This window comes from Zea mays, chromosome 7 (genome assembly GCF_902167145.1).
Source record: "Zea mays cultivar B73 chromosome 7, Zm-B73-REFERENCE-NAM-5.0, whole genome shotgun sequence".
NCBI classification, from domain to species: domain Eukaryota; kingdom Viridiplantae; phylum Streptophyta; class Magnoliopsida; order Poales; family Poaceae; genus Zea; species Zea mays.
Genome location: NC_050102.1, coordinates 113,154,752 through 113,167,488, shown reverse-complemented (window position 1 = coordinate 113,167,488; position 12,737 = coordinate 113,154,752). Strand labels below are relative to the sequence as shown.

The 12,737-nt window shown below is 41.4% G+C and overlaps 1 long non-coding RNA gene across 1 annotated transcript; it reads left to right on the top strand.

The window, feature by feature from the left end:
- The first annotated feature begins 10,131 nt into the window (after positions 1 to 10,131).
- Positions 10,132 to 10,942, top strand: LOC111589743 (uncharacterized). Its single transcript, XR_002748862.1, has 2 exons — positions 10,132 to 10,179; positions 10,807 to 10,942. It is a non-coding gene; the product is annotated as an uncharacterized lncRNA (long non-coding RNA).
- Positions 10,943 to 12,737: the final 1,795 nt, after the last annotated feature.

The window sequence follows — 12,737 nt, the reverse complement described above, 5'->3', positions numbered from 1 at the left end:
GTGGCCGTACTTCTCCAATCGCCATGGTTCGTATAGCGACCGTCAGAACATCTTCTTCATCTACATCATCACAATCAACAACTTGCTCTCTTGGAGAGCCATTAGTCTCATCAAATACAACGTCGCTAGAGACTTCAACCAAACCCGATGATTTGTTGAAGACTCTATACGCCTTTGTATTTGAGTCATAACCTAACAAAAACCCTTCTACAGCTTTGGGAGCAAACTTAGAATTTCTACCTTTCTTCACTAGAATGTAGCACTTGCTCCCAAATACACGAAAGTAAGATACATTGGGTTTGTTACCGGTTAGTAGCTCATACGAAGTTTTCTTGAGGAGGCGATGAAGGTAGACCCTGTTGATGGCGTGGCAAGCCGTGTTCACGGCTTCCGACCAAAAACACTCGGGGGTCTTGAATTCTCCAAGCATTGTCCTCGCCATATCAATTAGCGTCCTGTTCTTCCTCTCTACCACACCATTTTGCTGTGGTGTGTAGGGAGCGGAGAACTCGTGCTTGATCCCTTCCTCCTCAAGAAATTCATCCACTTGAAGGTTCTTGAATTCGGACCCGTTGTCGCTCCTTATCTTCTTCACCTTGAGCTCAAACTCATTTTGAGCTCTCCTGAGGAAGCGCTTGAGGGTCCCTTGGGTTTCAGACTTATCCTGCAAAAAGAATACCCAAGTGAAGCGGGAAAAGTCATCAACAATAACTAAACCATACTTACTCCCTCCTATGCTCAGATAGGCGACAGGTCCGAAGAGGTCCATATGCAGCAGCTCCAGGGGTCTTGAAGTGGTCATCACATTCTTGCTGTGATGCGCTCCTCCCACTTGTTTACCTGCTTGACAAGCTGCACAAGGTCTATCTTTTTCGAAATGCACGTTAGTCAAACCTATCACGTGTTCTCCCTTTAGAAGCTTGTGAAGGTTCTTCATCCCCACATGTGCTAAGCGGCGATGCCACAGCCAGCCCATGCTAGTCTTAGCTATTAAGCATGCATCTAGACCGGCCTCTTCTTTTGCAAAATCAACTAAATACAGTTTGCCGTCTAATACACCCTTAAAAGCTAGTGAACCATCACTTCTTCTAAAGACAGACACATCTACATTTGTAAATAGACAGTTATACCCCATATGACATAATTGACTAACAGATAGCAAATTATATCCAAGACTCTCTACTAAAAATACATTAGATATAGAATGCTCATTAGAAATTGCAATTTTACCTAACCCTTTTACCTTGCCTTGATTCCCATCACCGAATATAATTGAATCCTGGGAATCCTTATTCTTGACGTAGGAAGTGAACATCTTCTTCTCCCCCGTCATATGGTTTGTGCATCCGCCGTCGATAATCCAGCTTGATCCCCCGGATGCATAAACCTGCAAGGCAAATTTAGGCTTGGGACTTAGGTACCCAACTCTTGTTGGGTCCTACAAGGTTAGTACAAATTTCCTTAGGGACCCAAATGCAGGTTTTGTCACCCTTGCATTTTGCCCCTAATTTCCTAGCAATTACCTTCTTACCCTTTCTACAAATAGCAAAGGGAGCATTGCAAGCATAATAAATGGTAGAAGGTTTGTTTACAACTTTTCTAGGAACATGAGCAAAATTTCTCCTAGGCATATGCACAACATGAGAACTAGAAGCAGTCATAGCATAAGAATCATAAGCATGTGAATCAAAATCATTATAAGCATTTCTAGCATGTCTCCTATCATAGTACAAGAAAGCATGGTTCCTTTTAGCACTACTAGCCATAGGGGCCTTCCCTTTCTCCTTGACGAAGATGGGAGCCTTATGGCTTGTTAAGTTCTTGGCCTCTCTCTTGAAACCAAGACCATCCTTAATTGAGGGGTGTCTACCCACTGTGTAGGCATCCCTTGCAAATTTTATTTTATCAACTTCACTCTTGCTAGTCTTAAGTTGAGCATTAAGACTAGCCACTTCATCATTTAGTTTTGAAATTGAAACTAAGTGTTCACTACAAGCATTAATATCAAAATCCTTACACCTAGTGCAAATTGCAATATTTTCACTACAAGAGTTACTTGCTACTTCTAGTTTAGCATTTAAAACATTAATTTCACCTTTTAAAGAAGAAATGGTTTCATTACAAGTAGAAAGTTCACAAGAAAGTATTCCATTTCTTTTAACTTCTAGAGCAAGAGAATTTTGTGCACTAACAAATTTATCATGTTCTTCATATAAAAGGTCTTCTTGTTTCTCTAAGATTCTATCCTTTTCATTTAAGGCATCAATCAACTCATTAATCTTAGCTATCTTAGTTCTATCCAGTCCCTTGAATAAACTAGAGTAATCAATCTCATCCTCACTAGATTCATCATCACTAGAAGAATCATAAGCATTAGCATTATGAGTGATTACCTTCTTTTCCCTTGCCATGAGGCAAGTGTGATGCTCGTTGGGGAAGAGAGCCGATTTGTTGAAGGCAGTGGCGGCGAGTCCCTCGTCGTCGGAGTCGGACGAAGAGCAATCCGAATCCCACTCCTTTCCAAGGTGTGCTTCGCCTTTGGCCTTCTTGTAAACCTTCTTGTTCTCTCTCTTCCCATTTTTCCCTTGCTCCTGGTCACTATCATTTTCGGGACAGTTAGCAATAAAATGACCAAGCTTACCGCATTTGAAGCATGATCGCTTTCCCTTTGTCTTGGCCTTGCTTGGCTGTCCCTTTCGACCTTTTAGTGCCGTCTTGAATCTTTTAATGATGAGAGCCATCTCTTCATCATTAAGACCGGCAGCCTCAATTTGTGCCACCTTGCTGGGTAGCGACTCCTTGCTCCTTGTTGCCTTTAGAGCAATGGGTTGAGGCTCGTGGAATGGACCGTTCAACGCGTCGTCGACGTATCTTGCCTCCTTGATCATCATCCGCCCGCTCACGAATTTTCCAAGTACCTCCTCGGGCGTCATCTTCGTGTACCTGGGATTCTCACGAATATTGTTCACGAGATGAGGATCAAGAACGGTAAATGACCTGAGCAGTAGGCGGACGACGTCGTGATCCGTCCAACGCGTGCTTCCGTAGCTCCTTATTTTGTTGATAAGGGTCTTGAGCCGGTTGTAAGTTTGAGTTGGCTCCTCTCCCCTTATCATGGCGAATCGTCCAAGCTCGCCCTCCACCAACTCCATCTTGGTGAGCATGGTGATGTCGTTCCCCTCGTGAGAGATCTTGAGGGTGTCCCATATCTGCTTGGCATTGTCCAAGCCGCTCACCTTATTGTACTCCTCCCTGCACAAAGATGCTAAGAGAACAGTAGTAGCTTGTGCATTTCTATGAATTTGTTCATTTATAAGCATAGGACTATCCGAGCTATCAAACTTCATTCCATTCTCCACAATCTCCCATATGCTTGGATGGAGAGAGAATAAGTGACTACGCATTTTGTGACTCCAAAATCCGTAGTCCTCCCCATCGAAGTGTGGAGGTTTGCCAAGAGGAATGGAAAGTAAATGCGAATTCGAACTATGTTGAATACGAGAATAATCAAATGAAAAGTTCGAATTGACCGTCTTTTTGTAGTCGTTGTCATCATCCTTTTGGGAAGAAGTAGACTCATCACTATCGTCGTAGTAGATGATCTCCTTGATGCGCCTTGTCTTCTTCTTCTTCCCTTCCTTCCGTTTATGCCCCGAGCCGGAGTCGTTGGATTTGTCATCTTTTGGGTCGTTGACGAAGAACTCCTTTTCCTTGTCATTGATCACTATTCCCTTCCCCTTAGGATCCATCTCTTCGGGCGGTAAGTCCCTTTGTGAAGAGAACGCCTCTGATACCAATTGAGAGCACCTAGAGGGGGGGGGGGTGAATAGGTGATCCTGTAAAAACTTAACTTATAGCCACAAAAACTTGTTAAGAGTTAGCACAATAATTGCCAAGTGGCTAAGGAGGAGATCTTGCACAATATGACAATCACAGAGAAGACACAGAGATTTATCCCGTGGTTCGGCCAAGTACAAAACTTGCCTACTTCCACGTTGTGGCGTCCCAATGGACGAGGGTTGCAATCAACCCCTCTCAAGTGGTCCAAAGACCCACTTGAATACCACGGTGTTTTTGCCTTGCTTATCTTTATCCCACTTGCGAGGAATCTCCACAAATTGGAGTCTCTCGCCATTACACTTAAGATTCACAAAGAAGCACGGAGTAAGGGAGAGAAGCAACACACACAAATCCACAGCGAAACGCGCACACACACGGCCAAGGTTCGAGCTCAAAGACTATCTCACAGTTTCTCACAAGAACGGAGCTCGAATCACTTAGAATCACAAACGAATGCGCAAGAACTTAGTGTGGATGATCAACAATGCTCAAGAGTTGCTTGGTGTGCTCCTCCATGCGCCTAGGGGTCCCTTTTATAGCCCCAAGGCAGCTAGGAGCCGTTGAAAACAAATCTGGAAGGCCATCTTTGCCTTCTGTCGTCGGGCGCACCGGACAGTCCGGTGCACACCGGACAGTGTCCGGTGCCCGATTCCTTTCCTTATTTGGCGAAGCCGACCGTTGCAGATGCGGGAGCCGTTGGCGCACCGGACATGTCCGGTGCACACCGGACAGTCCGGTGCCCCCTTCCGACCGTTGGCTCGGCCACGTGTCCCGCGCTGATCGCGCGGCCGACCGTTGGCCCTGGCCGACCGTTGGCTCACCGGACAGTCCGGTGCACACCGGACAGTCCGGTGAATTTTAGCCGTACGCCGTCAGCAATTTCCCGAGAGCGGGCTCTTCGGCCGAGGGAGCCTGGCGCACCGGACACTGTCCGGTGCACCACCGGACACTGTCCGGTGCACCACCGGACAGTCCGGTGCCCCAGACCGAAACAGCCCCTTGGCTGTACACAGCCAAGTCTTCTCTTCTCTTCTTCTATCTGTTTCTAATACTTAGACAAATATATTAGTACACAAAACCAATGTACTAAGACTTAGAAACATACCTTTGTTGAAGATTTGCACTTTGTTCATCCATGGGCATTGATTCACATTTAAGCACTTGTGTTGACACTCAATCACCAAAATACTTAGAAATGGCCCAAGGGCACATTTCCCTTTCAGACACAACTAATTTATTGGACTCCAAAACTATCTTGAACCCATCTCTACATAGAAGGGTTCCGCTAACGAGATTCTTGTGTATAGAAGGGACATGATGCACGTTCTTCAGCTGCACGATCTTTCCCGAAGTAAACTTCAGATCCACCGTGCCAGTGCCATGAACAGAAGCATGTGACCCATTCCCCATTAGCACGGAAGAATCCCGGGTGCCCTGATAAGAAGAGAACAAGTTAATGTCAGAACACACATGAACATTAGCACCAGTATCAAGCCACCAGCTAGGTGATTGAAATACTGAGAAGATGAAAGGTAAATTACCATACCCTTTGTCTTCCTCATTGCTAGCGACCACTGTGTTGACATTGCCCTTTTTGCCACGGCGATCCGCTCGATCGGGACAATCCTTGGCAAAATGACCCGCCTCGCCACATGCGAAACATGTCAATTCAGCCTTGTTCTTCTTCTTCTTAAAGTTGGTAGTTTTGTTGGGCTTGTTAGATTTTGGCTTTCCTTTCCCCTTGTTGTGGTTCCTTTGAACCATGTTGGCGCTGGAGTGGCCCTCGCCTCCTTTAGATCCCGTGTCCTTAGCCCGAGCTTTCTCCTCAACATCCAGAGACGCTATCAAATTTTCAACTGATATCTCCTGTCTCTTATGTTTCAGAGATGTGGTGAAGTTCCTCCATGTAGAAGGCAACTTTGCAATAATGCACCCAGCCACAAATCGGTCAGGAAGGACTATCTTAAGGTGGTCGAGCTCCTTGGCTATACACTGTATTTCATGAGCTTGCTCTACAATAGAGCGATTATCAACCATCTTATAATCATGAAAGCTCTCTATGATATACAGGTCACTGCCAGCATCTGATGCACCATACTTAGTAGTAAGTGCATCCCACAACTCTTTTCCGTCTGTGTACTGAATATTCGCATCAACTAGACGGTCAACAAGAGCGCTAAGAACGGCTCCCGTAAAGATAGTATTGGCATGGTCGTACTCTTTCTCCTGTTCAGGAGTCAGTGGACCCTCAGGTCTGCCTTTACTAACATGGAAGACATTCATAGCAGTAAGCCAGAGCGTGGCCTTGACTTGCCATCTCTTAAAGTGCATACCATTAAACTTTTCTGGCTTCAGCGCGTCGGCAAAAGCAGCCATAGAAAAAGTAGGAAATTGTCTACAATAAGGTTCACTACTAGGAATATGCTTATTTAAGACATACATCTTAAGACAAATATCAGTGCATTTTATAGAAGCGTCTTTTATCATATGGTGCTGAGTAAGGTAAGACGGTTTGTTGGACATCCGTCTTTAATGAAGAAGGTTTTTGAGACAGATATATGGTTGGAAATGTCTTTTATCTAATTAATACAGTTTAATTTTGAAAACCGTCTCAAATAAATATACCTTTTGAGGCATTAAGTTTATAAAAAGCGTCTTTTATTTTGGTTACTATATTAGACACTTCTGTATATGAAACCATCTCAAATAAAGATATTATTAGAGTCATCTAGACTATACAAATTGTCTTAGATGTTAGTGAGTATACTAGAAACTTGTAAACATAAAATCGTCTCGTATGATATTTCTAATAAGACATATTGTGAAAAAACGAAGTCAATAGTAAATTCTGATTAGATTGAACTAAACATTTTTTGGAATTTAAAATGAACTAGTTAGATGACTTTGTTCGTACGGTTTCTATATATCATATAGGTAAAAAATCTTGCTTAAATAAGAAACTACTTCAAATACAATTATACGTTTGAAATACGATTATTTTTTATTTTCTCATTAACAGTATATTCATAGTTATAATATCGTCTCTTTGTACGACATATGCAACCTGATAAGCGGTGATTATTTCAATTTCATCGCTCGCGCAAAGATGAATTTAGAAACTCAGTTCAGTCCTCCGACTTTGTCCGGAACGAGATTTATTAGAAATCGACGACTAAAATTTTAGGTGTAAAATAATTTAGTCCCCTCTCGTCAATCGGGACATTACGTCCGAGGATTTATAATTGAGATTTGATTCTCCAATAAATTATCTATGGCAGAGCGATCAGGTGTTCGAGTGGTAGATGAAAATATCTGATTTTAAATTGTGTTAGACTCAGTTTATACTAGTATAACTGATATCGTTTTGGTTTATCTTGTTTGTATCTCGTTCTAAACTCGAATTCTAGAACACTATCGTATATACCTTTGACTACCGGCAAAAATCAGTCTCAAATATTATGGCTGCTGTGATTTTGTTCGATTCATTTGCATCTCGTTTTATTCTAAATCTTAGCACACGGATGTATACAGATTTTTACATCAAAAGAAATATCTTCTCAGATTTTTTTCCAGCCGTTCCTATCCTACGCCACCCCTCATCCCTGATTTTTTTTCAGACACCGCACAACGCTTTCACCCCTTATCTCCTCCGCTGATTTTCCTGGATCTGTCGTTCTTCTCCCAGGCGGCGCGCGCCTACTCCCTCCAGCTCGCGCTCGTGGCTCCCTGTGCTCGCTGGTGCTTGTCCATGGCTCCTCCTCGCCTCTGCTCTAGCCCCTTCTCCACGCCGTCGTTGAGCTCGCTCCTGCCCTCTCCCTGGTGGACACGCTCGCCCTAGCCCCTAGCGTCGACCGCCCCTGCTCCCTTCTGCAGCCTCAACTCTCTCACGGCTTCTCCCATGACCTTTCCCATCCATGGCCATCACCCATCTGAAGTCGTGGAGCACACCATGGCCTCCAACGTCGTCGGTCTCCGGAGCGCCGCGTCGCCGCTCCTCTACCATTTCCTGGTAGATTGGACCGGAACAGACTAACGGAGCGGAGTTCTGCTATTAATCATTGTGAGTTCATCCCCACCCCAATCCATCTGTCCATGGTCTGTATGAGCTCATCTTCCTCAACGTATGGGGTCAATCTGACAGAGCAAATCGAAAATGTTTTTGACCAACTGATCAGCAAAATTGAACAGGCGGATCCAGATTTTGATCCACGATTTTTTTGAAACAATTGAATGTGTTAGGCCGATATGAACCAATCAAGCAGAAGGTATATTTCACTGAGAGATACATTGAATATTATGGAATTTCTTGTCACTGTAAGCCTTCTCTTCTTGGTTCATCAGTTGTTTGTGGCAGAGACTGCTATTGTAGCATGCTTTTCTCTTGCTGTTCATCACAATGTGAATGTGATATTACGAGCACCAATAAATCATTCCAGCACAGACCTCTTACGAAAACCAAATTGGTTAATCCAAATAGAGGAGGGCTCACTATGGTTAAAGAGATCTTAAGAATTTTGGGGACACTTCAGGTCTTGCTACGAATGTAAGCAAGTGCAGTATGGCACTAATTCATTGTGATGATCAGAACATTGAGACTGCCCGAGAGTTATGTAAACAGTTTAGTAAAGTAAATCATGTTTTCCTTTGAAGTGTTATATATAAAAGTTGTAGCTAATCTATTTATCTTTCTTGTGTAAAAATTTCATGACCATAGGTTTAATAGGTTAGGAGTTATGATTTTTTTCAAGTCCAGTTTCCGAATCTATCCAAATTCTATACAGGTTTCGAAAATTGGATTGTTTGACTAAATTAAACCGAGAATCAGCTCTTAGTAGTTATAAAGAAGTTGTAGTACTTTTCTTAGGCTTTCCAAAAAGTCTTGGATCACCACTTTTGGTGGTCTAGAAGTCAAGTTATGACTGTTTGAAATATAAAGTCTGAATCTGTCCAAATCTGGACAGAAGAGACTGTTTGTGTTAACTGACCTTGCTACGCATTGAATTAACATGAGATGTTTATAAATGAATTTTAGAAAATTCTACTAGCTTTCTAAAAAGTCTAGAATCACCTTATTTGGATGTCTGAAACTCCAGTTATGAAATTTTAAAGTGAGTGGCCGAATTCTGTCCAAATCTGGACAGAAATTGTGTTTAGTACAGTTTGACCTTTCTAAAGGTCGAATCTTGTTATGATGATAATACAAAAGTTATAGAGGACTTTATAAGCTTTCCAAAAAGTCCTAGTTTAATATTTTTGGATGCATATCTTGTGAGTTATGAGCTAAACACATAACTGTTGTGCTGCTGTCCAAAATCAGCAAGTATTAAGTTGATTTCTCGAGTCATTCTTGTTTGGCTAGGTAGGATTAGTAAATTCTTGATTCTTGATTGTTGAAGACTTGTTGTATATAATGGCTATGGTAATCCATGCTTGTTGATCGATAAATGTCGAAGTTGGATATTGATCGTTTAGATTATTAGTAGTGAATGGCATTGTTTGGTCTGCTTCAGTTAAAATCTGAATTCTACTTAATGGACGTGTTCATTAGTGTTGTAAGCCTTTAGAGTTTAAAGTGTGGTCTTGTAAAAGTCTATGATCCTAAATAATAATATTCTACCTACTGGACCATAGAAGCGTTTCTATCTATGCTCCAAGTAGGTGTCTGATAATGGCGAGTCCTAATATTGTTAGTCTTTATTATTATGCTTTGTTTAGGAAGAGCATAGGATATGTGAATAAGCGTATTATCTCGTAAAGTTTGAATTAGCCTGAATAGGTTGGAGAAATGTAATTACTATGTTTAGTGATATATCGATACCTAGTGTTTACTTGTGAATGTTTCAATGTCATGACATTAGAAGTTTAATTTATTATCGTGTGATTTTGTTTAGCCTTATGTTATTCATCTTTATAATCTTTCATATGCATCTGGCATATCAAATAGGTATGCTAGATGATTATGCAATATGAAGGGCATGAACCAGACTGAACCACGAGATGGATGATCTGACCCAGTGCCAGGATGAGAGATGCTCACCGAGTGGTTGTCGTTTGACAACACTAACTTAGTGTTATTCGAGGCAACTCTTTCACATGGATTTTTAAAATCTGTAGTGTTTAAAGAACCAGAAATGGATTTGCTTGTTTCTAATTCATTTTGCTTGTTGGATGTCGATATGCACATGCATTTTCAGGTAAATTCATTCCTTCTACTTTACATCCCTTTTTTATTTCCTTGCAGCCATTGTCTCATATAGATAACCTTCTGCAGTCAGCTTATGATCAAAGGGGACAAATAAGATCATGCCAACTCTACTCCATGTACTGCTGGTGTCACAGGTTTGCCCACTAATCTTGATTGCATTTTGCTTCACTTATCTATGGATTTATGGTTCTGTACTACAATTCTAAAACCTATTTTTGAGTTGGATCGTTTAGCTATATTCCCCAAGAGTTTTTTACTTAAGTATCTGGGACATGAGAGAACATAGTTTTGTTCACAATAATGCAACCATTACAACTTTTTTATCACAGCCTTGTTATAGCAGAATATGGCTAAACGAGTGAACAATAATATACTTCATTTGATGCTTTGTTAATTGTTATAGCAGTATGCAATGCATATGGATATAGCATACTCATAATTGGAGTAGCAAACCATCTTACTTATTGTTTAGAGTGAGAAAACTATAGACAGCAGAACATTTTGTCTACAAGATGACAATGTGCTCGTGGCTGTGCTCCTTTTTTTGTGTTTTTAGTTGAAATCTGATGCTACTTAAATCTAACTAATTTCTCAGCAGACAACTTGCCTTCTGTTGCACTATTTTCTGAGCACATAATTTACTGTCTCTGCATTTCTGTTTCTAGGTCCTTAATGCTTTGTTCAACCTTTACATAAAAGAAGACAGGAACAAGCAGCCGAAAATGGAATCATCCCTCACTTGATGAAATTTGTCATGTCAGACTCACCTCTGCGGCAGTATGCCCTGCCTTTGCTGTGTACTTAAATCTGCTGGAGGATGATGCATGGGCATGCACGGCATTAGATTCTATTGCTGTTTGTTTGGCTCACGATAATGATCACAGAAAAGTGGAACAATCACTGTTGAAAAAAGAGGCCATTCAGAATTTAGTGAAGTTCTTCCAAGATTGCCCATAACAGTTTTTTGGCCATATATTAGACGCTTTCTTGAAGATAATAACGTAAGAGTACAAGACATATTTTCTGATTAGTTGAAATCATGCTACAGATTACTGATCGGTACATTGTATGCATGTTTTCGGCAGGAAATCTTCTAGGCTAAATACAACAATGGCTACCAATGGTTTAACAACATTGCTCATTGCAAGACTTGACCATTCAAATTTGGTGGTCGCAAAAGTGTGGAGACTTGAATTCATATAATGTTAGGCTTAACATTAACATTAGTGCAAACAGTTGTATTTTAGTTTAGATTTAGAGTACACTTATGTATGCGTTGTTTGACAATGCTTATTTATAATATATTGAATGGTACTTATTTATATTATATTAATTATAATGTTGTTCAATATATGTGTATGTATATTTCTCTTTCAAATTATTATAACGTGATGTCTGAAAAAATGATTATAAATTGAAGAATATACTACCGTGTAAGTCATTTCGTTTAAATCTTAATAAGACGGCCACAAAAATGTCTAATATCAGTCTCCTAAATAAGACAGTTTCTAAAACGTCCATTATTAGTCACCTAAATAAGATGGTTTTCCTATTGTAATCGTCTATTATTGTAGGATATTCGAGACAGTTTGATAAATACTTTATGACTTATAATGTTTGTATTCTCTGCGGTTCTTTATAAGCGGTGTCTTAAACAAAAACATAATTCAAGACGGTTTATCAGACAAAATGACTTAAACAAATACCTTTTTCAGACGGTTATAAATTTAAAAAATGTCTTAAAATAATATCTTTTAAGACGGTTTCCAACCATCTTATATGTGGGATATCTTTTGCGACTCCATCAAATTTGGACACTTCATAAGTGTCTTAATAACTAAAAATTAACCGTCTCATATAACATTATCTGCAGTAGTGGTTTTTGGATTGTTGAATAATTAGACAAATTCCAAATTAAATTCTGAATATAAATCATGACCAAATCAGAAGAACTGAAATAAAAAAGCCAAATCAGATGATGCGTACTGATTAGACTTACTGATAGATGGCGCGCGCCGGAATCAGCAGGGTCGACGATGTCGAAGTAGCGAAATCAGCAGGGTCGACGAGGTCAGAAGATCACGAGCAGTCGCGTGAAGACGCTTCCCAAAAACCTTATTCGCCCTCTCCCGGTGCAGGATCTAGAAGACGAAGGGTTCCGGAGTCCTGCTCTCCTGATCGCAGATGCACCTCTTCGGTCGAGACGAAGGGAACTAAAAGGCGGCTCAGCTATGAAGAGAGGCGAAAGCGAAACTGGGATGATTTGGAGGCTGGCTGTCGGGCTCCTTATATAGGGCCGAGTCCGCGACCCCTGATCTTATCCGCCCACAAAAATCTCGCGATCAGTTGAGATTTTATAGCGATCGGTTAGGATAAACGTAACAGCCAAGAAACAAAAAAATCAAACGGCAAAAGGTAGCCGCGCCCCCGCAAGGCGAGGGGCCGGATTTCGGCGGACCATTCACGCGCATGTCGTGCGCCCGCGCCCTTCGCCCCGCCCAGGCCAGGCGAGCGAGCGCGCGTGTTGCTCTCCACACTCTCTCCTCTCATCCATGACTTGGTGAGTGATTGTGGCTTCCATATTTAAGCTAGCTCTACTCCACTAGAACTAGCAATATGGTGCTATTGGTTCCACCAATTCCCTAGCCATCCACTTGTATGGGCTTTTGAGATTTTCCTGGGATTTATTAGA